The sequence below is a fragment of the Danio rerio genome, chromosome 2 (assembly GCF_049306965.1).
Source record: "Danio rerio strain Tuebingen ecotype United States chromosome 2, GRCz12tu, whole genome shotgun sequence".
NCBI classification, from domain to species: domain Eukaryota; kingdom Metazoa; phylum Chordata; class Actinopteri; order Cypriniformes; family Danionidae; genus Danio; species Danio rerio.
The window spans coordinates 50279298-50307037 of record NC_133177.1 but is presented as its reverse complement, the minus strand read 5'-3'; the positions used below and the strand labels follow the sequence as shown (position 1 = coordinate 50307037).

The 27740-nt window shown below is 37.2% G+C and overlaps 1 long non-coding RNA gene across 5 annotated transcripts in view; it reads right to left on the bottom strand.

The window, feature by feature from the left end:
• Window positions 1-27740, bottom strand: part of LOC137488194 (uncharacterized) — a 194634-nt gene that overhangs the window by 54841 nt on the left and 112053 nt on the right. For 3 of the 5 annotated variants that reach the window (XR_011007139.2, XR_012394358.1, XR_012394357.1), the window contains 2 exons: window positions 4777-4876; window positions 2430-4078 (listed from right to left, as the gene is read on the bottom strand). This is a non-coding gene — a long non-coding RNA (uncharacterized lncRNA). Of the gene's footprint in view, window positions 1-2429; window positions 4079-4776; window positions 4877-23232; window positions 23590-27740 lie in introns of those variants that run through there. The other 2 variants (XR_012394361.1, XR_012394360.1) reach the window with 2 other exon arrangements.

The following is a 27740-nucleotide window of genomic DNA, read 5'->3' as shown; positions in this document are numbered from 1 at the left end:
AGTCTCTCCGGCCCAATCACTAGAAAGACAGGTGTTATTTATCATTTCTGATTGACCCGCTGATTAGCCGCCGGGCTCCTCGCATGCTCTCCCCCCTGATTGGGTGTTCGATCACGCTTACCTCTCCACATACATTTATTGTTGTACAAGGTATCATCGTATGCTAAAGTTTGACTGTAATCAAGCCGTGAATATCAGGATACTAGGTAGTTACGTAATCAGTAAAATCCTACTATGTTTGACAGCTTGCTACTTGGTTACTGCAACACTATCAGTCTGCAGCTCTATAGTTGACAACCTGTCGAATCGGCTAGATTTTAATATACATGTTTCTGTATTCAAATGTTTAGTTGGATTCATTTATTTTAATATTTAGTAAATATTCCGTAAGATAAATCTCGCCAGCATTTGATTGAAAGTGGTGATAAGGTCTTTAAATGTGTGGGAAAAGTATTAAAGGTGTTGAATTACTTCTCTTATTCCTGTATACTATGTTTCAGAATATGAGCAGCCATCACAGAAGTACAAAGGGCAGCAACAAATCCAGATCCTAGGAAGGTGGTCACCTGATGCCTTCAAGACATGTGTCCTAGCCACTGGCCCCCCAAAGAAGCCCAGATGGCTCTTGTCAGCCATAATCCCACATCCACTCAGGGGCGAGGGCATGACCCAGCCACCTTACCTTCTTCTTTTTCTTCCTTCTAGCCTGAGTAACACTCAGTTTCCTTCCCCAGCCACATAGGTAATTGGAGTTTCATCCAAGCCCCCCGTCACCCCGCCACCCTGGCCGTTTCCGCTGGAGTCTTCACAGCCCCCTCCCATTTCCCGACTCCTGCCGGACCCCGCCCCCACTAAAGCTCTGACTTCCGCAGAAGTGTTACCCCGAGCTACGACCCCCGCAGGGGTCGTCTCACCGTCCCTTCCAGGCCTTAGCAATCTTTATTTATATATATATATATATATATATATATATATATATATATATATATATATATATATCTATATACACCTGTACATAGATATATATATCTATAATAGCGCTGTCACTCCCCCGCTCCATCTCCTAACGGAGTGTTCCTGGAGCACCTAACTCATCCCGTCACCCTCTAACAGGAGTCTTCACCGTCCAAATCCCCTTTCCCAGACTCCTGCTAGAGTAGGCCAGCTTGCCCTGTTCCCCGGGCGCCGACCCCCGCAGGGGTCAGTCACTGCCCCCCCCAGGCCACTGAAACTCATTATATATGTATATCTATGGACTTTCGTTTATAGATATATATTTATATAGAGCGCTGTCACTCCCCGCTCTATCTCCAGTCAGAGTGTTCCACGAGCATTGACTCCAGCAAGAGTCTGGCCAAACTTGCCACTCACCCTCTAGCAGAAATCACCACCGCCCAAATCACACTTCACGATTTCTGCTAGAGATGGCAAAATAAAATAAAAAATTGCTGCACCCAACTCCCGCAGCGCCCATTCTGACTCACAGAAGTCTCCTGATCACCCCCTCCAGGCCTTAGATTACCCCATTATATATATATATATTTATATACTCTCTCATATATACATATATATTTATATATAGCGCTGCCACTTCCCTGCTCTATCTCCATTTGGAGTGTTCCTCGAGCATATTTTTGACTCTTAATGAGCCAACCCCGCCCACCCCTTATGGCCCCCCTTCACTAGTCTCCACCCAACCCCCTCCCCCGCTCTGGCTTCCACAGAAGTCAGTTTCAAACTTTGCTCCAACTGGAGCCCCCTACTCTTTCTTCATTCCTTAATTACTATATCCAGCAGCCGGATATAGTAAAAACTTTCTAGCTTTTTGGGGGAAATTCTTTGAAATACTCGGCTGCTGTCCCGAGCTAGAGGCATTTTTTGGGGAGCGATCGAGACCTACCTGATCTCGGTTCTCCTGATATGCTTCTAGACCGGGCGGGAGCCCTGGGCTCAAATATCTCCGAGCTCAGGGTTCTCTCCCGGGACAGCATGCCAAACCTGCTATAAGTGCCAAGCATATCTAAGTGGGAACTCTTGAAGTGAAGTTTCATAAACTAATTTCGAGAGGAGCACGTGATATGATTGTGCACCGCTGGCCACTCATCCGTAATCAGTAATAATCCAATCAGAATGATCCTAGCTTAGTATAAATGGATCACTTTCTCCTCATTGCACTATCTTCATTTTGGAAGAATCCCCCCTTCCACCCCATCTCCTCCTTTTTCTCCCCTTCTAAAGGGGGAGCGATCGAGACCTACCTGATCTCGGTTCTCCTGATATGCTTCTAGACCGGGCGGGAGCCCTGGGCTCAAATATCTCCGAGCTCAGGGTTCTCTCCCGGGACAGCATGCCAAACCTGCTATAAGTGCCAAGCATATCTAAGTGGGAACTCTTGAAATATAACATATATACAGTAATAGCCAAAAAAGTACACTTAAAAAAAATCAAGTATTTATTTTAGTATAAAAAAAATTGAATAATGGCTGTTAAATTACAGAAATTTACTGTAAAATAACGGCCATTAAATGACAGAAATTTAGTGTAGAATAAATAACGTTAAATTACAGAAATTTACTGTAAAATAACAGCCATTAAATTACAGAAATTTACCATAAAAAACGACCATTAAATTACAGAAATATACCATAAAACAACAGGCATTAAATTACAGAAATTTACTGTAAAATAATGGTCGTTAAACTTCTGAAATTTACCATAAAATAATGGGCATTAAATTACAGAAATTTACCGTAAAATAACGGCCGTTAAATTACAGAAATACACCACAAAACAACAGCCATTAAATTACAGAAATTTATTGTAAAATAACGGCTGTTAAATTACAGAAATTTACCATAAAATAACAGCAATTAAAATAAAGAAATGTACTGTAAAATAAAGTCGTTAAATTACAGAAATTTACCATAAAATAACAGCCATTAAATTACAGATATTTACTGTACAATAACAGCCATTAAATTACAGAAATGTACTGTAAAAATTACGGCAATTCAATTACAGAAATGTACCATAAAAAAACACGTTAAATTACAGTAATTTCCTCAAATTTAAATTTCCGGTAAATTTCTGTCATTTAACGATTGTTATTTTTTGTTTTTTTGTTTTTTTTCGGCACCCCAGCTGCCAGAAAAAAGTAAAATAATGGATTTTTACAGTGTATGTGAGTGAAGTAGTTTGCGTGAATACATAGTATTCATAAAAATGTAGGTAAAATATACCTTCATGACCTACAACTTAATTGAAGTGCACTGGAAACACATGGCTGATGTAGAACGTGCAAATTTTATCCAAACTACACTATTTAAAAAATACCATTTTAATGTTACTGTTCAGCATGCAACATCAGCATCAGAATTTATCACACCTTGTACAATCTGAATTATGAATAAATGAAGTCATACCATTAAGTAATCCCGGCACAATCAATAGATGCCAAATAGATCAGTTTGAAGCACAAATAATCGGCATCTCTAGCATCTCTAGCAATGCTACAGTACTACATTGTTGTTTTTTTAACTACACGTACATTTTTGTTTTTAAAGATATTTACTGACCGCATTTGTGCGGGTCTGTCAAGGACACAGAATTAACCTCACCATGTGCTCAGCATCTATAAGCCACTTAAAATTCGCATTTGTACGTTTAGCAGCAGGAAGATTGCAGCCGCAGGCCTTGTCTGAACTTTCTAGAACAGTAATATAATATTCAGCAGCAGGTGAAAAGTCAGAAAGACTGATATAAAGCTGAAGCTCTGTTGACACACCCAGATGTGTGAGGCGTCAGAAGAGGGCACTGTTTCTCCTCTCTCTCTTCAGTCGTTTCACCTCGTTGCCTGTGCTTTTATATACAAACCAGCCTGTCACAGCTTGCTCTCGCTGTAATTTTTGCTTTTATTTTCAACCTAAACCTCTCTCTCTCTCTTTCTTTTTTTCTCCATCCTCCCCATCTCCCTTTAACTTTCTCTCGTCTGCAGTTTTGCATTGTGTTTCCCACACCCCCTCTGTTCAGACATGACACCTTCATTTTCACTTCAGCCACAAGCTGCTTTTCAAGAAACCTGCAGTTCATTTTGGAAAGAAAGCATACAGAGAGAGAAAAATTGTCTGTGAATTAGACTGTCAGCTACGGAGCCTTTATGTTGTCTGTATTTTATTGCGCAGTAAAGACTGCTTTACTCTGCTTATCACACATGCAGTCACTGACCAAGCAAATCAGGAGTGCACTAATGCAGGATTTCCTTCTGATAACTAATCATTGGCAGCCAGTATTGATAACCAATAGGTGATTTTTGTTTTAATGCCGTGATCCTTTTAGCTGGAGAGCAGAGCTAATTAAAAACATCTCCACAAATAGGTGTCATTTAAAAGCTCAGAATATGGACTTTATCAGTCCTGCTCCTTAATTAGTGAACTTTTAATTTGCTGTTATGAAACACTGTGCTGCACATGATAACAGGAAGTTTTACAACACAGTTCAATAAACAAGAAGTTAATAATGAAGGCTACTAATGACATTGTCTTTTGTTGCTTTGACATAAAACTATTATTTCTAACTTCTAATTTCCAACATAGTTCAACCATAGTACCATAGTACTACATCCAAATGTACTACTGTATATATTTCTGGAGAGCACAAATTATGTAGCCACAGCTAAGTATGGCTACATTTAGCATTTTTAACAATGCTAAGGGGCGGTATGAAACCGCCGATGGCTTCTGTTTTTTTTTTTTTTTTGCTTACCAGCTAATCACTTACCTCAGCATGGATGGCTTTTTCGCTGTTACCAGTTTGACCAGTGGCTTGCTGTTACCCATTTGACCATGATGACAGGGTTCAAGTCTGGTGAAAAACGGTTCTACAAAGCAGGTAAATAAAAATAAAAATCAACAAATAAGAAAAACAAGTAAAAAACAGGGTGAGAATATGGTAAGATCTGAAAAGATCTGTGGTAAAAATCAGGTGGCTGCAAAGGGCTTTTCTTTTTCTGCATTGCTTTTTTAAAAAGCACTGTCTGTTGGGTTTAGGAAGGCGGTTGGAGGGTCAATCAATGCTTTTGAGAACAATATTTGTTGGGTTTGGATAAGGGGTGGGCGGGCCGATTGTTAATTTATTTAGTCAGTCTACAGCTCTGGTGAATTTACGCGAAAACAGCAAGCATGATAGCACTCACGAAAGAAATTTGAGATCTGAAAAAGCTTACAGCTTACAGCGACCTCTGATGGATTCATGAAAACAAAAACTGTAAAATAATGTATGTTTTGGGATGTATTTGGCGCTCTCCTGAAATGTATACAGGGGTACTTATTCAGAATGAGCCTGGGTTTTAAATTTCTTTCAAATAAATAAATATATATATATATATATATATATATATATATATATATATATATATATATATATATATATATATATATATACATGTATATATATATATATATATATATATATATATATATATATATATATATATATATATATATATAACAGTTCTGTCTGGTTCCAGTGTTAATTTCGTTGACGAAGACTATGACGAAAAATATTCGTCAACGAACATTTTTTACAGACGAAAACTAAATAAAAACTAAATAAAAAGTCAGATACGATGACGAAGACAATGACGAAATTTAACTGACACTTTAGTCAACGAATAAAAACGAGAGGAAAATGTTGGGGCGGGACGAATGGAGAAGAGATCCAATAAGAACTACCCTTTTGTGGGGAAATCCAGTCAGAGCGAATCTTTTGAGGGCAGGTTGATCTTGGCAAAGCCATTTTCAAAACAAAAGCCGCGGTTTTCAAGTTATGATGACGTTTGTTATACATTATATTTAGTTACACATTATACTTGGTTACAAAGCGTTGGTTAATTTAAGTTGACTTTTCTCGTTAGCAACACGCTAAAGTTTTGTTCACTCCGTCCGAGGGCAGCGTCTCATGAACAGACAGACAGAAATGTCAGAGCTTGGTCTAGGACGAAAACGAAGAATTGACATCTGGTCAAACTTCACATATGACAACAAGGACAACAAGAGCGTCTGTAAACCATGTGGAGTAAAAATCGCTGGGAAAAACACCACCAACTTGAAGCGACATTTACAGACGGTTTATCCAGAAATCCACACCAAGGTATGCATAAACACTAACGTTAAGGTTATCCTATAAGATAAACCACCGTGATTCTGCTAAACTTGGAATAAAATTGAAGCCAAAGGAAATTAACTTTAAATAGTATTGATTAAACGAATTGTCTCGCTGAATTAATTAATATAAATATGTGTACTATTATAATAGATGTTGTGGTGTTATATATGACTCGACAAAAGGTGTGTGTGTGTGTGTGTGTGTGTGTGTGTGTGTGTGTGTGTGTGTGTGTGTGTGTGTGTGTGTGTGTGTGTGTGTGTGTGTTATATGGCAAGAAAGAAGAAAATATCACAACTTTGTATATCATTAATATATCCTCATAGATACAGAAGATGTCTGATGACCATGGGCCAGGTGGAAATAAAGCTAGTGATGCTACTAGTACAACACAGCAGCAGGCCATCTCAGATTTCCTAAGGTCTTCAAAGTACAAGACTGAATCAAAGGAACAACAGACCAAGGAGCAGGCCATAGCTAGATGGATAGGACGGACAGGTTTACCACACACAAAAATTGAGGATGAGGACTTTGTGCTAATGATGGGGATGATAGATGGGAGACTAACAGTTCCAAAGAAAACTAAAATTAGCAATTTAATTAAAACACTGTATGAATGCTGTACTTTATCTTGAAAGAATGTCATATGCGTTTCATATAATTCAAGGACAATGCATATCTTTTTCAGGGAGCATGTATATTGTTCAGGGAGAGCAGGTCTTGTGGTTATTTTTTGTGAAAAAGACTCATGTTTCTGACATGTAATAAACATTTTTTTATTACAACAATTAGATATGTGCCTGTATTCTATATATGCTTCCATATATTATATTATACTTACAATTACATGAATTATGGAGAAAAATCTGCTAATATTTGGTCTACTAAAACTAGACTAAGACTAATAGACTTAAGACTAAACTAAGACTAAAACTCTTATGATATTTAGTCAACTAAACTAGACTAAGACTAAAAGATTTCAGATGACTAAAATAGGACTAAAACTGAATGGTGTATTATTCCAAAGACTAAGACTAAGACTAAATCAGAATTTGCTGTCAAAATTAACACTGTCTGGTTCATAGAGCAACAAGCTGGGGACACTCTACAGTTTGACAAATATTGCTGCCATTGCTACTTTTGAAGCTTTTTTAGGCGAGAATGTAGAATTAGAAGAGAATGTAGAATTTATTTATAAGAATAGTGCCTATTTTAAACTATTTATAATTTTGGAGATTCAGCGCGTTGGTGGTCACTAACCTGTCATTGAGCAGAACAAAGACAGCTGACAGAGATGGCGATAGAGACTGCATAATAAATTTGTAAAGGAGAAAAGTTTGTGTATTTTTAAACTATAGCTGATTAAAACGTATGTGTGTGTGTGTGTGTATGTGTGTGTTGAAGCCTTTTGTGATATATATATATATATATAAAAAATTTTATTATTTTTTTATTTGTTTCATGATTGATTAAGATTAATAATAATATGTTGTATTATTCTGTCACGGATCGAGTGGTTTAGTGACACAGGGGTACACATTTTATGTTATAGTTTACCAACATTACTAGCCACTCGCCATTTTTACTAGCCACAATTTTTTTGTTGGGGAAATATGTTTTATATGCATAAATATGACTTTGACATGCTAAAGTTACTTGTCTTTGATTTTGTGGAATGTCCACATGCCTCCTAATTCATTTTGTGTATGTTGTGAATGAGCTTGCTCAGAAAGCATGAGCACATGGGTCATGGTTTCATTGTGTTGTATTATAATTAGTTTTTATTTCACATGACTTTTCAGAGCTCAAATGATTTACCAAATTTATCTCTCACCATACCAAATATAAATAATTATTTCTTAGCCACAAATTTTAAACAATGTTTCAAAACAAGGAAACTATAGCTCTGTACTATACTTTTTATTTAACAACAACAAAAAAAAAATCTTTAAAAAAAATCATTTGACACCAGTTAACTACACATGAATGGGAAGTTAAGACCCTATATCCTGTCTAAATAATATCTAAAGTGAAAGAAACCGGTGCTGCGTACAAAAACACCAATCTGGAGCTCTTGAAAGCAGCAGGACTGTGCGTGCATGAACAGAACTTTTTGTCTAGTCTATTTGAAAGAGAACCGATCACACCAGTTGGGTTTCCAGGCACAGTTGTTTCAAGCAAGGAAACAGGAGCGCGCACGTGTTCTAAATAGTCGCACGCATCACATCAGCTGTTGGCGCGAGTGATTATCCTCTCATACGGAATTCAACCGGCTTTCTTTTGCCCGCACAAACAAAATTATATTTGACAGTCATGCTGCTTCTCGATTCTAAGATGGCATTTGCACAAATATTGGGCCATCCTTATTGTCGAACTCTGATTTTAAGAAAACTACAATTTAAAAATAAAATCAATTCAACCATCTACCATCATGACAATGTATGTAAACACAAAAATGTACATCAATGGGGGGAGACTGCAAATATACAGCCAAAAATGAGGGCAGTAGCAGCTTCTGAAATGTGCCCCAGAATTATAAAAATCCACATTATAAGGTCATTTATAATTAGCACTTAAACATCAGCTGAGAAGCTTAAATTGTCCGTTGACGCAAAATCGAAGAGTCAAAAACCTACATAGAGCACATTTATGTTTCGCTATTCAGCAAAACAGACTCAGACACAGATGTGAGAACTGCTTCTTACATACAGAACTTGTTCTAGATCTTGCTTTCCTCCACACATCAATCATTTATGAAGTAGCCTATGTCTTACAAATAATTACATATGTTAGTCGTGTTCGCAGTTGCAACGTTGAGTTCGTTCCCTGAGGGCCGGTAAGCGGAGATATGATTGCACAGCGGGGAATATTGATGAGGATAGTCTTCTACACTGTATCTGCCTTCGCCTCTATACTCCTGCCAAGATCAATAAGTCTTCTCGTTGATGGGCACAGGACATAACGCTAACACATTCTGTAGCAGTACCACATACACTGCCGACCATGCTTTTTGGTGCACATAAACTTTCAATAGTTTAATTCGCTTCTGATCTGTTCGCTGACTCTATAAGCTTTCTTATGAATCGATCACAACATGTCCGTCACCGCGCTGCGAATATGCGACCCGTCCTTGACCAGGAATTAAAAACAAGTTAGTTTTGTGCGAATCCGCAGCTTTGTCTTGAATCCTGAGCTCGGCGTGAATCCCTGTCAAGGAGTCTTTTCAGCAGTTTTTCCCAATGTCAGAGCATTTCTTTCATAGCTGATTATAATGTACATTGGGCTCCCTGCCACCGTCACAATAAAACTGTCAAAGCACATTTAGCAGAGCTGTAAATAAAGACATTAAAATGTCATTATTCATGTTGAGTTATTGATGATCTTTTTTGTGCAGAAAATACATATTGGATCTGACAACCGATCCGTTATTGTACATTAGAGGACACTGAAGAAAGCTATAGAAACACAATCACTAGTTTCTGTTTATTTAAAACAGTTTTGGAATCAATATATTTCTTTGTGTTTTAAGTTTTGTCTACTTTTTTGAAACTATTCTGTGATTCTGTGTGACTTAATTTTAAAGGGCACGTATGGTGAAAAATCTACTTTTCAAGCTGTTTGGACATACATGTGTGTAAGTATAGTGTATATGCTGTCATATTGGGGTGAAATATACCCACCCAGTCCTTTTTTATAATTTAACAACATAAAAACGATGGACCAATTGAAGCGGTTTTCAGATCGACCGCAACTTTACGTAGGAGTGCGGTCCCCCCCGCCCACAAATATTGGTTGACAGCTGCGCGCATTAACATGTCTCCTTACTATTGCATATACTCATATCGACGAGACAGGACGAGCGCAAAGCAACCGGGAATAAAAGGTTTGTTTTAGTTTGCTAGAATCATCAATCATCATCAGACGTGATCAAGAGTGAGTTTTACAAGTTTAACATGTTTTAAAACGTGTGCACGTGTGTAATGAAGTACAGCCATTCACTTCAGATTCACTTCATCAGCACAGCCGCGTCTCTGTCACTGTCTCTCTGTGTGTGTGTGTGTCTGCGCTTTGTATGTGTGTGTCTGTCTGTCTACACTATGTATGTGTGTGTGTGTTGCGCTACATGTCTATGCTATGTGTGTGTGTGAGTGTGTCTGCGTGTCTACGCTATGTATGTGCGTGTGTGTCTGCTCTGTGCAATGTGTGTGTGCCTGTCTACGCTATGTATATGCGTGTGTCTGCCTGTCTATGCTATGTATGTGCCTGTGTGTGCGCGTGAACTCGTTGTTGGTAAAGTTCTTACTGTAGTATTTCTCACAAACGTTAAGTGAGATCTGCTTCCTGAGGCAGCCGAGGGCGTGTTGAGGCATGTTGCTGACAGGCACATGGGATTGGTGGGCGGGGACGACTCGCCTTAAAGGCCCAGTGCAAAAAAACAGCAACAACCTTTTCCCAGCTATAATACAGACATTTCAAACAGCTATAATAAATACTCTGATGGGTGTTTTGAGCTGAAACTTTACAGACACATTCTGGGGAAACAAAAGACTTTTAATAAATATGAAAAAAGGGGTAACTTATGTGCCCTTTAAAGGTCCCTATTGCATATTTTGTTGACTATACAATATATTGCAACTGCATTCCAACTAAGTCTTATTACAGTATTAATATACTGTCTGCTTAACATCTGCATCACCAACAGACATTCTTAACATAGGCTCATTCTGAGAATGTAGCCCTATATACATTTCTGGTGATCAAAAATTACAGTGCATCCAAAAAGTAGTCAAAAGTAGTCATTTTTTGAATGGATGTCTTTTTGAAAATTATGCCACAAGCTTGGCACACCTGTCTTGTTTGCCCATTCCTCTTTGCAGTACCTCTCAAGCTCTATCAGGTTGAAAGAGAAGCTACGATGTTCAGCCATTTCCAGATCTCTCCAGAAATGTTCAATAAGATTTAGGTCTGGGCTCTGGTTGAGCCACTCAAGGACATTCACAGAGTTGTTGTGAAGCCACTCCATTGATATTTAGGCAGTGTGCTTTGGGTCATTGTCTTGCTGGAAGATGAACCGTCGCCCTAGTCTGAGGTCAAGAGCACTCTGAAGCAGGTTTTCATTCAGGATGTCTCTGTAAATTGCTGCATTCACCTTTCCCTCTATCCTGACTAGTCTTCCAGTTCCTGCTGCTGAAAAACATCCCTAGAGCATGATGCTGCCACCACCATGCTTCACTGTAGGGACGTTATTAGCTTGAAGATGAGCGATACCTGGTTTTCTCCAAAAGTAAAGCCTGGCATTCACTTCAAAGAGTTCAACTTTAGTCTCATCAGACCAGAGAATTTCCTTTCTTATGGTCTGAGAGTCCTTCAGATGCCTTTTGACAAATTTCAGGTGGGAAGTGGCTTTCATCTGTCCACTCTACCATATAGGCCTGATTGGTGGATTGCTGCACAGATGGTTTTCCTTCTGTAAGGTTTTCCTCTCTCCACAGAATAAAGCTGGAGTTCAGACAGAGTGACCGTCGGGTTATTGATCACCTCCCTGACTAAGGCCCTTCTTCCCCGATCACTTAGCTTAGATGGCCGGCCAGCTCTAGGAAGAGTCCTGGTGGTTTCAAACATCTTCCACTTATGAATGATGGAGGCCACTGTGCTAATTGGAACTTTCAGAACAGCAGAAATGTTTCTGTAACCTTCCCCAGCCTTGTGCCTCGAGACAATTCTGTCTTTGAGGTCTACAAACAATTGCTTTGTCTTCATACTTGGTTTGTGTTTTGACATGCACTGTCAACCCTGGGGCCTTATATAGACAAGTGTATACCTTTTTAAATCATGTTTAATCAACTGAATTCACCACAGGTGAACTCCAATTAAACTGCTGAACCATCTCAAGAATGATCAGTGGAAACAGAATGCACCTGAGCTCAATTTAGAGCTTCATGGCAAAGGCTGTGAATACTTCTGTACATGTTATTTATAAGGTTTTTTTTTTTTTTTTAAATAAATTTCAAAAAATCTTTTCACATTGTCATTATGTGGAGTATTGCGTGTAGAATTTGAGGAAATAAATGAATTTAATCCATTTTGGAATTTAAAAAAGAAAAAAAAAAAAAACTGAAGCGCTATAAATTCCTTCCGGATGCATTGGACACATTTCAATAGACTAATTAATTGCCATCCTTCGAGAAAATGATTGATGGTCTGCCATCAACATACAAACTATACAACCCCCCCATCCCCATCCCCCCACCCCCCATCATTTTTTTTTTTACTTTATATATAACAATTTCAGCTTTAGCAGAACATAATGTTTTTGGCTTTTTTCATCAAAGTCAAAAGTCATAAATGCAAGTAAATGTAAAGGCTTCTTTCTTAATTATATATTTTTTTGCTAAAACACTTTGCTGCTTTTACTTATTTACTTGGCAATTTCCCCACTCCCTCTCCTCTCTCTCTCTTTCGCTTTATACTTGTTTCCATTTGCAATGCAGTAAATTAAGTTAATGCTAGATGTTAGATGTTGTGTTTGATCAGTATCAGCACTGCTTGCGTGGCTCCACTCACACACACACTCACTCCTCTTTTTAAACTCGCTCTTCTAGATCTATTTATTTGCCCGTTCGTGATCGCTGAAAAGAGCCCCCTGAGCATGCATTAAACATTTACACCACCACATACACAACTGCTCATTATTTCTTTTCCTTCGTACAAGATATCTTTCACACTTACAGAGAGTTCATTAAAAAGTAAAGAAGTGTGCGATTTCACCTTTGGAATGTTGCGGTCAGCGCTAGGGAAGTGGGGTTTGGATCCAATCCTTAAATATCAGTCATCATAGTTTTCTGGAGTCACTTGGCTGAGAAATTTTACTCCAAATGTAACGGAGGCCAGCTAGTGTGTGCTGTGCAGGTAAACCTCACTCCTCTGACCTCTAAAGGTGCTCTAGCGACAGACCCTAGAGACCATGGTCTTTAGCCTCCTTGTTAGAGCAACCGACTCCCATGCGGAAAGTCGCCGTTTCGAAACCAGCTCGGAGCGGGTTGGTTAGCATAGGACCGGTGGGGTTACATTGGTGCCGTGACCCGGGTGGGAGTGAGGTTTAGGGGGGGGGTGTGTAACGGAGGCCAGCTAGTGTGTGCTGTGCAGGTAAACCTCACTCCTCTGACCTCTAAAGGTGCTCTAGCGACAGACGCTAGAGACCATGGTCTTTAGCCTCCTTGTTAGAGCAACCGACTCCCATGCGGAAGGTCGCCGGTTCGAAACCAGCTCGGAGCGGGTTGGTTAGCATAGGACCGGTGGGGTTACACAAACTTGAGCTGATAGACCGGATTGCAAGGGGCAAGCAACATTGGGGCGGCATGGTGGCACTGGTCATTTTAATGAAGCACATAATATTTGTGTGTACAAAAGAACAGTAAAAATAAAGAATTTGTAATAAGTAATTCAATACATGAACAATGTTTTCCAGTTGTGCGTTTCTGCTGGCAAACACTAAATGCTTGAGTTGTAATTCTGAGCACTACAAGCATCGTTCTACTGTAAAATAGTCCAATATTGGTCTCTATTCATCATTACATGTCTCTTTGTAAATTCAGATGCTATAGTGATACCGGTAAATATCCGGAAAATTACCGGAACGACTTTACCAATAAATAAAAAAAAAAATAAATAACACTATTCACACAGGCGAGGACGTTAAGAAATTTTGCCGAAAAAGACTGTTCACACATTTATTCCAAAATACTGGTACATTCTGAGCTCTACACGGCTACGCTTGTATTTGTAAATATTTGACTACATTACTTATCAATCCACAGAGTTAGTATTGTAAACAACTTCGATGAAAACATATGGGAACACTTTCGCATGTCGAGATGTAAATGATATGTGTGTGTTGTTACTTTGTGTTGTATTTTTTCCCTAAAAATTAGGATTTTTATTAGTTTTATTGAATCGTTATTTCAAAGAATTTGATCCTTTAACGTTTACATGTTGTTAAGTTACATGTACTCGCGTTAACGTGTTTCTACAAACTCTCCCGCTGATAGAATAGCTCTCAATGACTAAACGATGCTTCATCAGTTGCTCAAACGTTACTACAACTTCTTAGTTGTAGACTCATGTGTACCTGTGTCGTTGGAGTCGTGTTAACTCTTGACCCTTGCTCACACATGTAACGTAAATAAAGATTTTACAAAAAAAATGAATATAATGACGATAATATTATGCAACATATTATGTCTAATATATATAATAAAAATTTCATATATAATATTATGCAACAGAATATTAATTGAAAATCGTAACATTTCAATGTATTATCTTGGTCACATCTGTATCAAGGCACATATAAACATGATTTGGCTACATGCAATAAAATTACTAAAAGCTGCTAAGCATTCATCAGTCTTCGGTAGCTCAATAAGATAGGTCATGAGTTGACTTCTTTGCGTCTCTTTTCTTAGCAGGTTCGAATCCCACGTACAAGTTTTGTGTATGTAGCCTGATTTTTTTATTTTGTTTAAAATAAAATTGGGGGAAGATTGCGATTTATAATGTAGGCTATTTAGCAGAACGTCATTGTCATATAGAGCTATTCTGAGAAAATATCAGCTCGTGTGACACAGGATAACACGAGTCAATGGGACTCTATTATATTCTGATTGCATAATATTCTAATATTCTGTTGCATAATATTATATATGAAATATATATTAGATATATTAGACATAATATGTTGCATAATAATATCGTCATTGTATTCTTTTCTTTTTGTAAAATCTTTATTTACATTACATGTGTGAGCATGGGTCATGAGTTAACACGACTCCTACGACACAGGTACACATGAGCCTACAACTAAGAAAAAACATGGTTTGAGCAACTGATGAAGCATCGTTTAGTCATTGAGAGCTATTCTATTAGTGGGAGAGCTTATAGAAACACGTTAACGCGAGTACATGCAAGTAAACAACATGTAAACATGTTAACATAGATGAAAACATGTCAACACGGGTCCACAACCACAGCAAAGCATGTTTTGACTGAAAAAGATATTAAAACAGACCATTTCATATGTAGTTCTGAGTAGCTCAGTTAGATAAGTTGATTAATGCGTGTGCTGAGCCTTTTCGCTACACAGGTTCGAAGCCTGTTGAAGACATGTAAATTCTAATCATTTTTTTTTAGATTAATTTTGGTTATATACTGTTCTGCTACAAAGATAAAAAAAAAAATCAATAATGCTCACAATGACACTGACACCAAGTAATAAGAATCTTTATTTGGAATGGACATGTTTTGTTGCTGTGAAAAAGGGATGAATCTGCAAACGTGAATAGCTTACATCTGGAAAGGGACACCAGTTAACACGGTCACCAGTTAAACCGTAACAGCGGAAATACTGCCAAATGGCAGGTCACTTGGTGCACGACTCGCCATCTTACCTCACCTCTCTCTCTCCTCCACACTGTCCCATGATGACAATCACACATAAGCATTTGTAGGCTTTAAATAAATAATTTTATTTTTTAATACTTGTCTCCTATTTAAGTGCATTGCTTTTTATGATGATATAACGGTATTGAAACTGACACCGTTGCTATTTTTAGATCCCGCGGTTTACCATATTACCGCCCAAGCCTAGTGTATACTGGAATTTGTTCGGTAAAAGTGTTTCCATCACTATTTATGCACAACTTTTTTCTTAAATAAAATGTTTATCCTATTCAGTTATGCACATTTTTTATGCGCATTTTCAAAATGTATGCGCATCTTAGTGTTTCCATCAACTTTTTTTATGTGCAAATCCAAAATGCACATTAAAATAGGTGGATGGAAATGCAGCAAATGACATAATGGCTCAAATGATTTGTTCATTCATCCAAGAAAAGAAATACTGCTGCTCTGAGATGTACAAATGTTGGGCAGTTGTTGTTTTTTTCCTAAACCATTTTCAATGTTGAAACTGAAAACAAAAAACAGATAGTACAGTTTAAAATGTATCTCAATCAACATTAGCTTCTTATATGATGAGTTGTTCTCTCACTGATTTTCAGTCAACTCTTGCTTATGTCATATGTCCTCCAAAATTATTAGCAACTTTCACTCTTGTCTTGAATAAATCTCTGCTTTTAAATAAAGGTGGTGTACTCTACTACATTTGCTGCTCAGCAAGTGACTTTTCTACTGCGGTTTATTTCTGCTACAAAAGAAGTGAGATCTTATAAGAAATAAATGTGACTCTACTTGCAATGAATGTGAAACCAGCTCATTCATTGCAAGTGTGGGCTTTGACATGAATGGACTGACTATTATTTTAATTCTCCATTATATTAAAAGGAAACTTTTTGAAGGGTCTTAGTTTATTTATTGGCTTTTTGCCCACTTGAGCGTATGTAACTGAGACTTGAGTGTTTGTATGTTTTAAAAGGCTGTTGATTTTATTGCGATATCAAGCTGTTCAGTTTCATTTCTATTTGAACGTGATTGCTCTTCTCGCAAATCCACTGCTTCTTGTTCTCACAGACTTATTTCTTGGCATAGGTGTTGAGAAAAAATTAAAGTGGCAGTTCATGCAAAATATAATTTACTCACCCTTTACTTGTTTCAAACCTTTATAAGTTTATTCATTCTGTTAAACAAAAAAGAAGGTATTTTGAAGAAAGGTGGAAACCTGTAACCATTGACTTTAATATCATTTGTTTTTCCTACTATGGAAGTCAGAATAAGAGTAAAAAAGTAAATAAGGAGAATGTTGTCAATCTTGGGTGAACTATCCCAGTAAGTACTGTTCAAATCAGATACTCTAAGCATTTACTCAAGTTGTATTGGAACTTTTAAATGATGGAGGAATTTTCACAGTAGGTATTTGTACTATGTTTTTTTTTTGGTATTTTGTTTGAGTGGGAACAGAGGTAACATTTCTGGCCTTTCCATTGACTGATAGTTGAGTTAGGCATATTACTTCACGCCAAATCAGACTCTCATCATTTTTTTTTTTTTTTAACTATGGAAGTCAATAGTTTCAAGATTTTAGATTTCTTCAAAATATCTTTTTTTGAGTTTAATAGAAAAAACAACAACAACTTATGAACGTTTGGAACCACTTAAGGGACAGTAATAGTGGGAAATATTTTGACATTTTAAGTGAACTATCCCTTTAAGTACTGTTTAAAGCAGATTCTCTAAGCATTTACTCACGTTGTATTTGAAGTTTTGAATAATGGAGTCATTTTCACAGTCTGTTTCTGTACTTTTACTATGGTTTTGGGGATTATGTTTGAGAGTAGGAACTGAGGTAACATTTCTGTCCTCAGCATTGACTAAAAAGTCAGAAATAAAACTTCACATCATTTCTCATACAGTGGAAGTCAACGGTTTTGGGATTTCAGCTTTCTTTAAAGTAAAATAATTGTGTTCAACAGAAAAAAAAGTAAACTCATGAATTATCCATTTAAGTACTGTTCAAAATACTGTTTACTCAAGTTGTACTGAAACTTTTGAATGATGGAGTCATTTTCACAGCAGGCATCTGTTCTTATACTATGGTTTTTGGGCTATTCTGTTTGAGAGTAGGAACAGGTACCATTTCCGGCCTCACCATTGACTAATAGTTGAGTCAGACATAAAACATCACCCTAAATCAAGCATCTCATAATCTCCCTATTATGGAAGTCAATGGTTTCATGATTTAAGCTTTCTTCAAAATACCCTGTTTTGTGTTTAAAAGAATAAAGAAACTCAAAAACATTTGGAACTACTTGAGGCATAAATAGTTAGATAATGTAAAATTTTCTATTCATAATTTTTCCTACTATGAAACACTCAAAGAAATATTGTTTTAAATTATTCAAAAATAAATTTGCTCGTTCAAACTATTTATTTAAAATAAGCTGAAACAACACAATTATTCAGATTTCATTGGGTCAAATAGATGCAGTGAAGTCAATGGTTTCATGGAGTCATTTTCACAGTAAGTATCTGTACATTTGCTAGGGTTTTTTGATATTATATTTGAAAGTAGGAACTGAGGTAAAATTTCTGGCCTCAACACTGACATAGTTGAGGAGTCAGACATACAGTAATACTTCACCCCAAATCAGACTCTCAACATTTTCCTCCTATGGAAGTGAATGGTTTTATGATTTCAGCTTTCTTAAAAAATACCTTATTTGTGTTCAACAGAAGCAAGAAACTCATGAACATGTGCAACCACGAGGCATACATAGTTAGAAAATGTTAAATTTTAGGTGAACTTTCCCATTAAGTATCATATACTCTAAGCATTTACTCAAGTTGTATTGGAGCTTTTGAATGATAGAGTCATTTTTACTGTGGGTAACTATACTTTTACTATAGGAACAGAGGCAGCCTCACCATTGACTGATCAGTCAGACATATTACTTCACCCCAAATCACACTCTCACAATTTTTTTACTAAAAAAGTCAACAGCTTTATGATTTCAGCTTTCTTTAAAATACCTTATCTTGTGTTTAATAGTAGAACAAAAATAACTTAAAAGCATTTGGAACCACTTGAAGCAGAGTAAGTAGTGAGAAAATGTTCAGTTTTGAATGAACTATCCATTTAAGTACTGTTCAAATCAGATATTCTAAGCATTTACTCAAGTTTTAATAAAGCTTTTGAATGATGGAGTCATTTTCACAGTGGGTACCTGAACTTTAACTATAGTTGTCAGGTATTTTGTTTGAGAGTAGGAACCGAGGTAACATTTCCGACCTCACCATTGACTGATAGTTGAGTCAGATATATTACTTCACATCAAATCAGACTTTCATATTTTTTCCTACTATGGAAGTCAATGGTTTCACGATTTAAGCTTTCTTCACAATATATTATTTTGTGTTTACTAGAAGAAAAAGCTACTTGTAAGCATTTGGAACCACTTGAGGCAGAGTAAATAGTGAGAAAATGTTCAGTTTTGGATGAACTATTCATTTAAGTACTGTTCGAATCAAATACCCAAAGCATTTGCTCAAGTTGTATTGGAACTTTTTTTATAATGGAGTCACTTCACAGTAGGTATCTGTACCTTTACTATGGTTTTTGAGTATTATTTGAGAGTAGAAACAGAGATACCATTTCTGGCTTCACTATTGACTGATAGTTGAGCCAGATGTATTTCTTCTCTCCAAATCAGACTCATTGAAAACACTTAAAACCAGGCGCAGCACTGGAGCATTTCACTATGTGAAATCATAAAGGGAAATGCATCCAATGTTTCTATGACGACCTCATAAGTTTAAGGGCTGATCGCCTGAGGCCAGCGGGCTCTTAAACTACCCAACGAGACCCACCTTCAAATAAATGGATGACTTATGTTCTCTCTCAGTCTTTGAACATTTTCAAATCGCACATGATTTTGCTCGAAGCACTTGACTTCCGAAGGTCTTGTTGGCTCTTAATGCGTAGCGAGTATCCGAACAGACTGGAACTTTCATTCTCAGCCCTTTTGTTTGGCTCAATCCAATAGTCCTGTGAATCTCGTTTGGAAATTGCATGCAGAAGCACTCGCGGTATTCATGCATTGTTTACCTAACGATTTTTGTCCTTATCACTGCTTTCCAAGGTCTGTGCGGCGGTAACTCAATAATAGATCTTTGCAGCAGGTTCGCTCGTCAAATACTCCGTCCTTGGCGACAGTCCTCTGAATGTCAGTGAACATCTGTCACCGGGCCAGAATCTGTATCATTTCTTTGGTAACCTCGCACGCTGCCTCGTTCACATGGTTGCACAACAATTACTGTCTGCTGTTGATCGGGGATGCAGAATGGAATGAAATGCCACAGATTTAACCTGTTGACATAAGCCGATGTTGCAGACACGTTGCTAATGTGGTTACAGGCACAGTTTTCCTTCGAAATGCCAGCATTGACATACAGCCAGTTTATTATGTCCTGTTAGGACACGTGTCATGCTTAACCTATGCTAGCTTGCTTGCTTGCTTGATTCATTGAATGCTACAATAAATAATTAAATTTAATTTTAATTCTTTCTTACACAAAGTAGTGAACATTTGAAGTGGATCAAAATATTTCCGCAAGTTGTCCTTAAATTATTGAACAACACATTCTTATCTTAAGACTATTTTGAAAAACTATTTCGATCCACTTCAAATTCCGTCTACTCACGCTTTATATGCAAAATGTTATTTTATTATGCAGTAAATTGTTACTGTACTATCACCTACATTCTGTAGTACTTTGTAATTTGTTTTTTTGCATTTGACTTTTTATACAGCAGGGAAAATAAGTATTGAATACGTCACCATTTTGCTCAAAAACATTTCTAAAGCTTCTGTTTGACTTGAAATGTTGATAGTCACCAAAAAAGTCCATATAAACATAGAAAACAAATATAATTTGTTTACAAATGAAGTTTGTGTAATAAAGTAATGCGTGCAACTTCAATCCATGTCAGGTCTGTCATAGTGATCAACAAAGCTGTAAATGAAACATATGAGGCAGAATTATTCAGTTCATTTATTTAATGCAAATAATATGCTGTACTAAACAAAAACAAATTATAGTATATATAACAGCACTAACAAAAATAAAAAAGGGAAATATTTAGGAATAAGCAGTATTTTATATATATTTACAACTCTTCAATAATGAACATTACATAAGGTAGTATCATTAATAACTATCATGAGCTAATAGTAGTTACCATACTTGAGCTTGTACTACAGTAAACTATATATATATAAGTAATTTTTTTTTTTTTTATATATAGTAATTTTTCTATCAAGCAATTTTCTTGTGTCAGCCCAATGAATGATTGGCAACGTCACCGACCGGAGCAAGAGGTGGCAGTAACTCACCAAGAACTTTGCTGTCGACCAACGAAAAACAAGAAGAAATCAGAAGTCATATGGATTTCCTTTTATCGGCTAGACGCCAGCCTCACAGCTTCATGAATGTCGTTGCCGTCACTTATTTATCCGTGAATAGTAAATGTAGCTTGCGTTGATGCTACTACGCTTAGTTAACAAAACAAAAAAGCTTCTCTACTGAAAAGCTATTGATTTAGAAAGTAGCGACGCTACCGAGAAATGTAGTTAAGCTAGTAGTGTCACTACTTGTAGCTATGCTACTGCCCAACACTGTTTACTGGTAATTTCTGAGAATGCTGCTCTGTGTGAACGCAAAAAAAAAAAAAAAAAACTGCCTTAAAGTTTGCATTCACGTTTATGCCAACCAATCAGAACACTCAGACACGTTCACATCTACACTGTTTATGAAAACAAAAGCCTTTGAATAATTTCTCCACATTTAGCATTTTCTTACACATTTAGCTGCTGCCTATTAGTCAGATAACATTTCTATGTACCTTCTTAGTGTTAACTGTGGAAAAAATGATCTGAGTTTACTTGAACACCCTGCGTTCAGTTGTGTGACGTGTGTCCATGTTAAGGTGAGTCAGACTAGAATGGCCTACAACACCGGCAGACTTTCGTTTTAAAAACACGAAAGCTGCAGCACACTTAATTGTACATTTTGACATGCAAAAATGTTCCTTCATATCATCAGCATTTGTAATGTAGTGAAATGTGTAAATAAAACTGCCTTCTGTTGATAGAATTATTATTTTTTTTATACTGTAGTTATTTGGTCTGTCTCTTGGACAGCATCAGCTATATGAATGCTAAAGTTTTATTTAAAAGTGAAATCATCAACCATATGACGCGTTCGGATGCATAAACAACTGAATAAGGGAAGTGACTAAGCTATTCTGGTGTTTACCTGAAGATCTGATGTTAACCTGTTGAACTGTGTTTGAAATTACTCTCCTTCTGATGTTCCCCAGAACGAACTGTGTGAGATCGCTCACCCTCAAATGTTTACCTTGTGAACTGTTGATGAGATTGCTACAACACCACTCTCCTGCTTCATCACTCTGATTTAGTAACGTTGTTTTGAATAAAACCTTTAAAAGATAACCCTCCTTGTGTGTAACCATGACAATTACAGGTAAATGTCAAAATTTAACAGTATCTTGCAATGGATGTGTGAATGGTATTTTCTGGAAAAATTTCGTAATGTCCTCGCCTGTATGAACAGCACTTTTTTTTAGTTTACCTGTAAAGACGTTCTGGTAATTTTCCCAATTTTTTTCGGTATTACTGTGTGAAAGGGTGAAAAGTGAAACCCCAGACTGCAGCTGAAATCTCTCAGTAGCTCTTCAACAACCCTCTGCTCTTCGTCATTGTAAATGAATATTGGATGATTCAGTCCAACATGATGTAAATAAAACCAGGGTGGACATTTCAGTGAGACAATAATCCAAAAAACACAGCCAAGGAAACTCTCAAATGCTTTCAGAGAAAGAAAATCAAGCTGTAGAATGGCCCAGCCAATCACCTGACTTGAATCCAATAGAGAATACTAAATAAAGATCAGATTTGATAGACAAAAGCAACAGAACCTTCAAGATTTTTAAACTCTGTTAAAGAAAAATTCATACTTAAGCAATCTTGTGACTTCATTCTCCATATGAGAGGCATCTTTAAGCAGCGATCACCAATAAAGCCTTTTATATAAAGTACTAAATATGTTTCAGTAGTTCATAATTTCTCCTTCTGTCATTTTTTTATTGTTATTACACATAAGTAATTCAAATATATATATATATATATATATATATATATATATATATATATATATATATATATATATATATATATATATATATATATATATTTTTTTTTTTTTTTTTTTAATGTTTTGTTTTATGTTTGTATTGTTTGGGTTTTTACCAACAACTCCTTTAGAACTATTTTTCCCAGGGGAAAAAAAAATATATATATATATATAATAAAAAAAACATGACGTGTTCAATACTTATTTTCCCTGTTGTTTGTTAGACTAGTAGCTTTTTTATTAAATTAGTTTTGTGCCTTAACTTTTTCTTTTTTTACATTTATTAAACTATATAAAATTATAAACTGTATATAAAAAGTTGCTTTTATTGCTTTTATTGTAAAAGTGAGTCTTTGTTTTAAGGCCCATTGTAATAATACTACTGTAAGTATGTTTAATTTTTGGGGGTTTTTTTGTCTTTGAAAGGTACTTCAGTGTAACTGATGAGACTCACTGGTCTACACTGGTCTAAACCGAGTCAGAAAATGCAGAGAACAACCTTTAGCCTCCTCGCCATCAGCTCTCTGTAGAAGATTGTTTTGAGGTGAAATCTTGGGGAAAATTGCAGCAGCTGCTGTTGAAAAGGTGCAGAGACTGTGGTGGGACTGATCCTGTGGGTAATCCAGCACACAGACCATTACCCAATGTTCTCTGCCGTCTGATCTGCACCACGTTTGATTCCTCCAGCACAGCTTCGCAACCATGGTCGCATTTTATTATTCCGCTCATGCTTGTTGCAAAGACGACCGTTGTTTCTGGAAAATACTGAGACACACATTTAGTGAGGTTTTAAATCCATCATAGCGCAGCATTATTCTGTGTCTCAGCAGAATGCAGTTCTTTATAGGGTATCATGGGCTGTTGAAGATCACAGTTTTAAGTCGCTGAGTCTCCGCTGACTCTGCATTTCTTTAGTGTTTGTGAAACACTAGCATTTGACCTTACTCAAAACAATTGCATGCTGGATAGTGTAAGAAGTTTTGTTTAGTTTTCATAACTGTTTGGTTGTAAATATATGGGGGGCATGGTGGCTCAATGGTGAGCACCGTCATCTCACAGCAAGAAGGTTGCTGCTTTGAGTCCTGCAGCTGGACCAGTTGGCATTTCTGTATGGAGTTTGCATGTTCTCCCCGTGTTTGCATGGGGAAACCCCACAGTCCTAAGACATGCGCTGTAGGTGAATTGGGTGAAACTAAATTGACTGAGGTGTATGAGTGTATGTGAGAGTTTATGGGTGTTTCCCAGTACTGGATTGTAGCTGGAAGGGCATCCTCTGTGTAAAACATATGCTGAAATAGTTGGCGGTTCATTTCTTTGTGGCAACCCCTAATAATCAGGGACAAAGCTAAAGGAAAATAAATGAATAAATGTAAAGATCTGGTTTTGGTTGTCTTTTCCACTATACTTACCGTACATTATATACAAGTATGTTTTTAATTGTCAATTAAAATTTCAAACTTCGTCTCTATTGGGGTTATAACAATTGATTTTGTCAATTGGACATTGGTTAGAAGGATGTACAGTAGTTTTCTATTGGTCAATCTCATGTGATTGACAGGTTGACCCTCCCTCACATCGGTACACATCATCAATAAAAGAAACAGTTAGTGCACAGATAATTCACAGATAATTCTTCGCCGTGCAGGAATTACATTTATTACTTTGCCACACTTGCATGCTATTTCAGAGCGAATATTCAGAGTAATGTTAGCGGTAAACAGTATAGGACGGCTGTCATGGTTCAAAAATGACCCAATGTGAATATAAAATCTACATTATAGATGCTGTCAAAGAACCTTATGAAACTGAAAATAATCACATCAATCTTTCACTGGGAGATTTCAGTGGCTGAACAACACGTCTGTGCATAGAAGTCATTCATAACAGAACACAATCTAACATAAGCTTAGCCTGACGAAAAGGGCAAATTATACCCGCGCCTGGCTTCACAGTAATCGGCCCGAGCTCGGCTGTCCTTCGGCGCCCCCGGCCCCGACTCGGCATCTGCGAGCGGCCCGCAGCTCGCTCGCGCGCATGGCGTTTGTGATGCAGACGGGCACGCACTAATGTCGGATCTGCATGAACAGATGCGCAGAAGTCGGAATCTACATTTGTTGACAGACAGTCTGACCTGCCTTTCGGAGTTAAGGGAGATGACGGTCCGACTCTATTTAATTGGATGAACATTTTTTAGTTTTATGCTTTACCCTGAATATAAAAATACATATAAACACATTTAGATCATTTACTGTAATCATTAATATTGGACTGTGAAGAGACTTTCAACCAGCACAACAAAAAATGTTTCTGAAGACAATCACCTACTGCACCTTTAAATTCAACTCTGAAATCAGGACTGACGCAGTTTTAATTTACTAGAACTTCTAAGTTAAGCTGCTTTGACACAATCTACATTCTAAAAGAGCTATAGAAATAAAGATAAAACGAATTGAATGATAAACTTTTACTCCATTGTGATTATACTCTGCATTGATTATTATCAACTATAAAATCCAGACTCAACATTGCATATCCTGCGGTGTGACTATTACAGATGCACACCATATCGATGCTGAAGTGATATATTGTGCAGCCTTAATTCAATGTAGAAAAGAGCATTCTTTACTGAACCTACTGAACCTAAAGTCCAAGAAAGGAAAGAAAAAAAAGAAAGAAAAAAAAAAACAGAAAGAAAGCTGTTGAAAGGCCAGCACAAGTCCACTGAGAAGATAAAGGAAGCAGCGCTGCATGGTGGCCACTCTGAATCTGCTCTGTCAGGAGATACAGACGCCTGCCAGATGCTGGGATTGTTGGATTGGGAACAAAGGCAGTGGCAGTATGAAGAGGAAGCACTGCACTAATGATGGAGGAGCCTCTGGGTGACTGCTGACTCCCTGCTGCGTCTCCATCTCACACACACCCTCTGGATGGGAGTCTCAGCTTGCCTTCAACACTTCAGAGTGTGAGTTAAACGGCAGCTCCGCTTTGAGAAAGGTGTGTGAGGGAAGCTGACATTCAGTCTGTGCTCTTGTTTTTGTCGCTGTAGATGGGGTGTGAGGGGTTGAAGAATCAGACAGATGTGCTCTCCTGAAGCAGATGTTCAGAAGTGATGCGAATATAGATAGTGTGCTTTTATTTGTGCATCATATGGTCATGTTGTTCATGATTGTCTGGGATGTGTTTCCCAAACAAATGCAGTCGCAGCTGAACTACCGTAGTACAATGCCTAGTTTGGGAAATTAACAATGTAGGGATGAGTGTTTCCTAAAGGCCTGTGCACACGGAGACATTTTTTGCTCGCGTCTTCCATCTACATTTAATGCCTCGTGGCTAAATAAAGGGCGCCAATGTGATCGCGCACACCAACGCGCATAACGGCAGGCGCAAAAGCGTTATTTAAATAAAAAAAACACCACATCTCCACCAATCAGTTTGGCACTTTTGTTCACGTGCATGGAGCTCCTGAAGTTACAGAAAACAGGACTTGGAGGTGCTCAAAAGTAAAACTGCCAATGCGAGCACACATTGAAGAAGATGCCCAGAGGCGATATGAACGTTTAGCTGCTTATGCTCTTGTGAACAATAATCATTTCTTCATTGCTAGAGCTGGAGCTGCTGCTGTTATCCATGCTTGTTTGAGTCATCAGTAACTTTAACAACAAGCATGTGAACTTCCCTCTCCTCCTCTTCTTCTGTGTTATAAATGGGTGTCAGAAACTTAAAGTTGTGTAATGCCATCTAACTTTAAGGAGTTATTTTGCATACTCTTCTGCTTGACGCCAGTGAAAATCGATCGAGTTTGAATACTGAAAAACATCTTGTAAAAACGCTGACTATAAACGCAACTGAAAAGCGTCCCAGTGCCCACTAGTTGCTCTGTCACAGACCCATCGTCTGAACCACGTTAGTTGAAATATTAAATGTCCGCAGTGGTGTAAAGTAACAAATTTCAAATACTCAAATTACTGTTAAGACATGTTGTGCCTTGGATGTCTAAAATCTTTACGTGCCATCACCCAGAGACTGTTTAGACTGTATGTCATTAACTATGTTTCCATTTAAAAATGTGAATAAACTTAATGCGCAAAACTGGATTATTGCAGCATCTTAACTCTGCATAAGAACGGCATCTCAACTCTGTCTTTCGTGAAACGCAGTTGTTGTTTAATGTACAGTAAATCGGACTCATTCAAAGCAGCGTCACTGCACAAAAAAATGGTATAAATGCATGTTGCAGATCCTACTGTACATTGTGTTTTCTTTTTCTTATAATGCACAGAGTTTTGAGGTAAGGAACAGTTGGACTGGCTCATACAGTTCATCAAACTCTTAAAATTCTTTTAAAATCTTAATCGAAAGCGTAATAAGCTTCTCATAGAAGCCAGCGTATCAGCGCGTAGTTACATTGAAAACATTTGATTAGATTCACACCTTCTGATTGGTTCTCGGGATAGAGAGTGGCTTTTGCTGTCAAAGGCAAGTGGTGTTTATCTGTTTTTGCCAACAAACTGTTATTTCTGATTAGGCCGATATTGCGATTATAGATGTTTAGAAGCAAATCTATTTGTTGATGGTGTATTGGGTGCCTAAAGCATTCAATATATATATATATATTGCTTCTGATCATCTATTATTATTAGGAAGATATGTATAGATAATTTTTCCACAAAAAAAATGGCAAAATGTTTGTTAAAAGTTTTGTGTTTAAATCCTTATGTTCAGTTTTCAGTTTCTTGTCTCTTTACATTCAATGTTCAAACTGATTATTTAAAATAAAAAAAAGGTTCTCAGATTGCATCACTAGATATTAACAGTGGTGGGAGTAACGAATTACAACTACTCACGTTACTGTAATTAAGTACATTTTTGGTGTAATTGTACTTTCATGAGTAGAATTTTAAGCCTGTAATTTTACT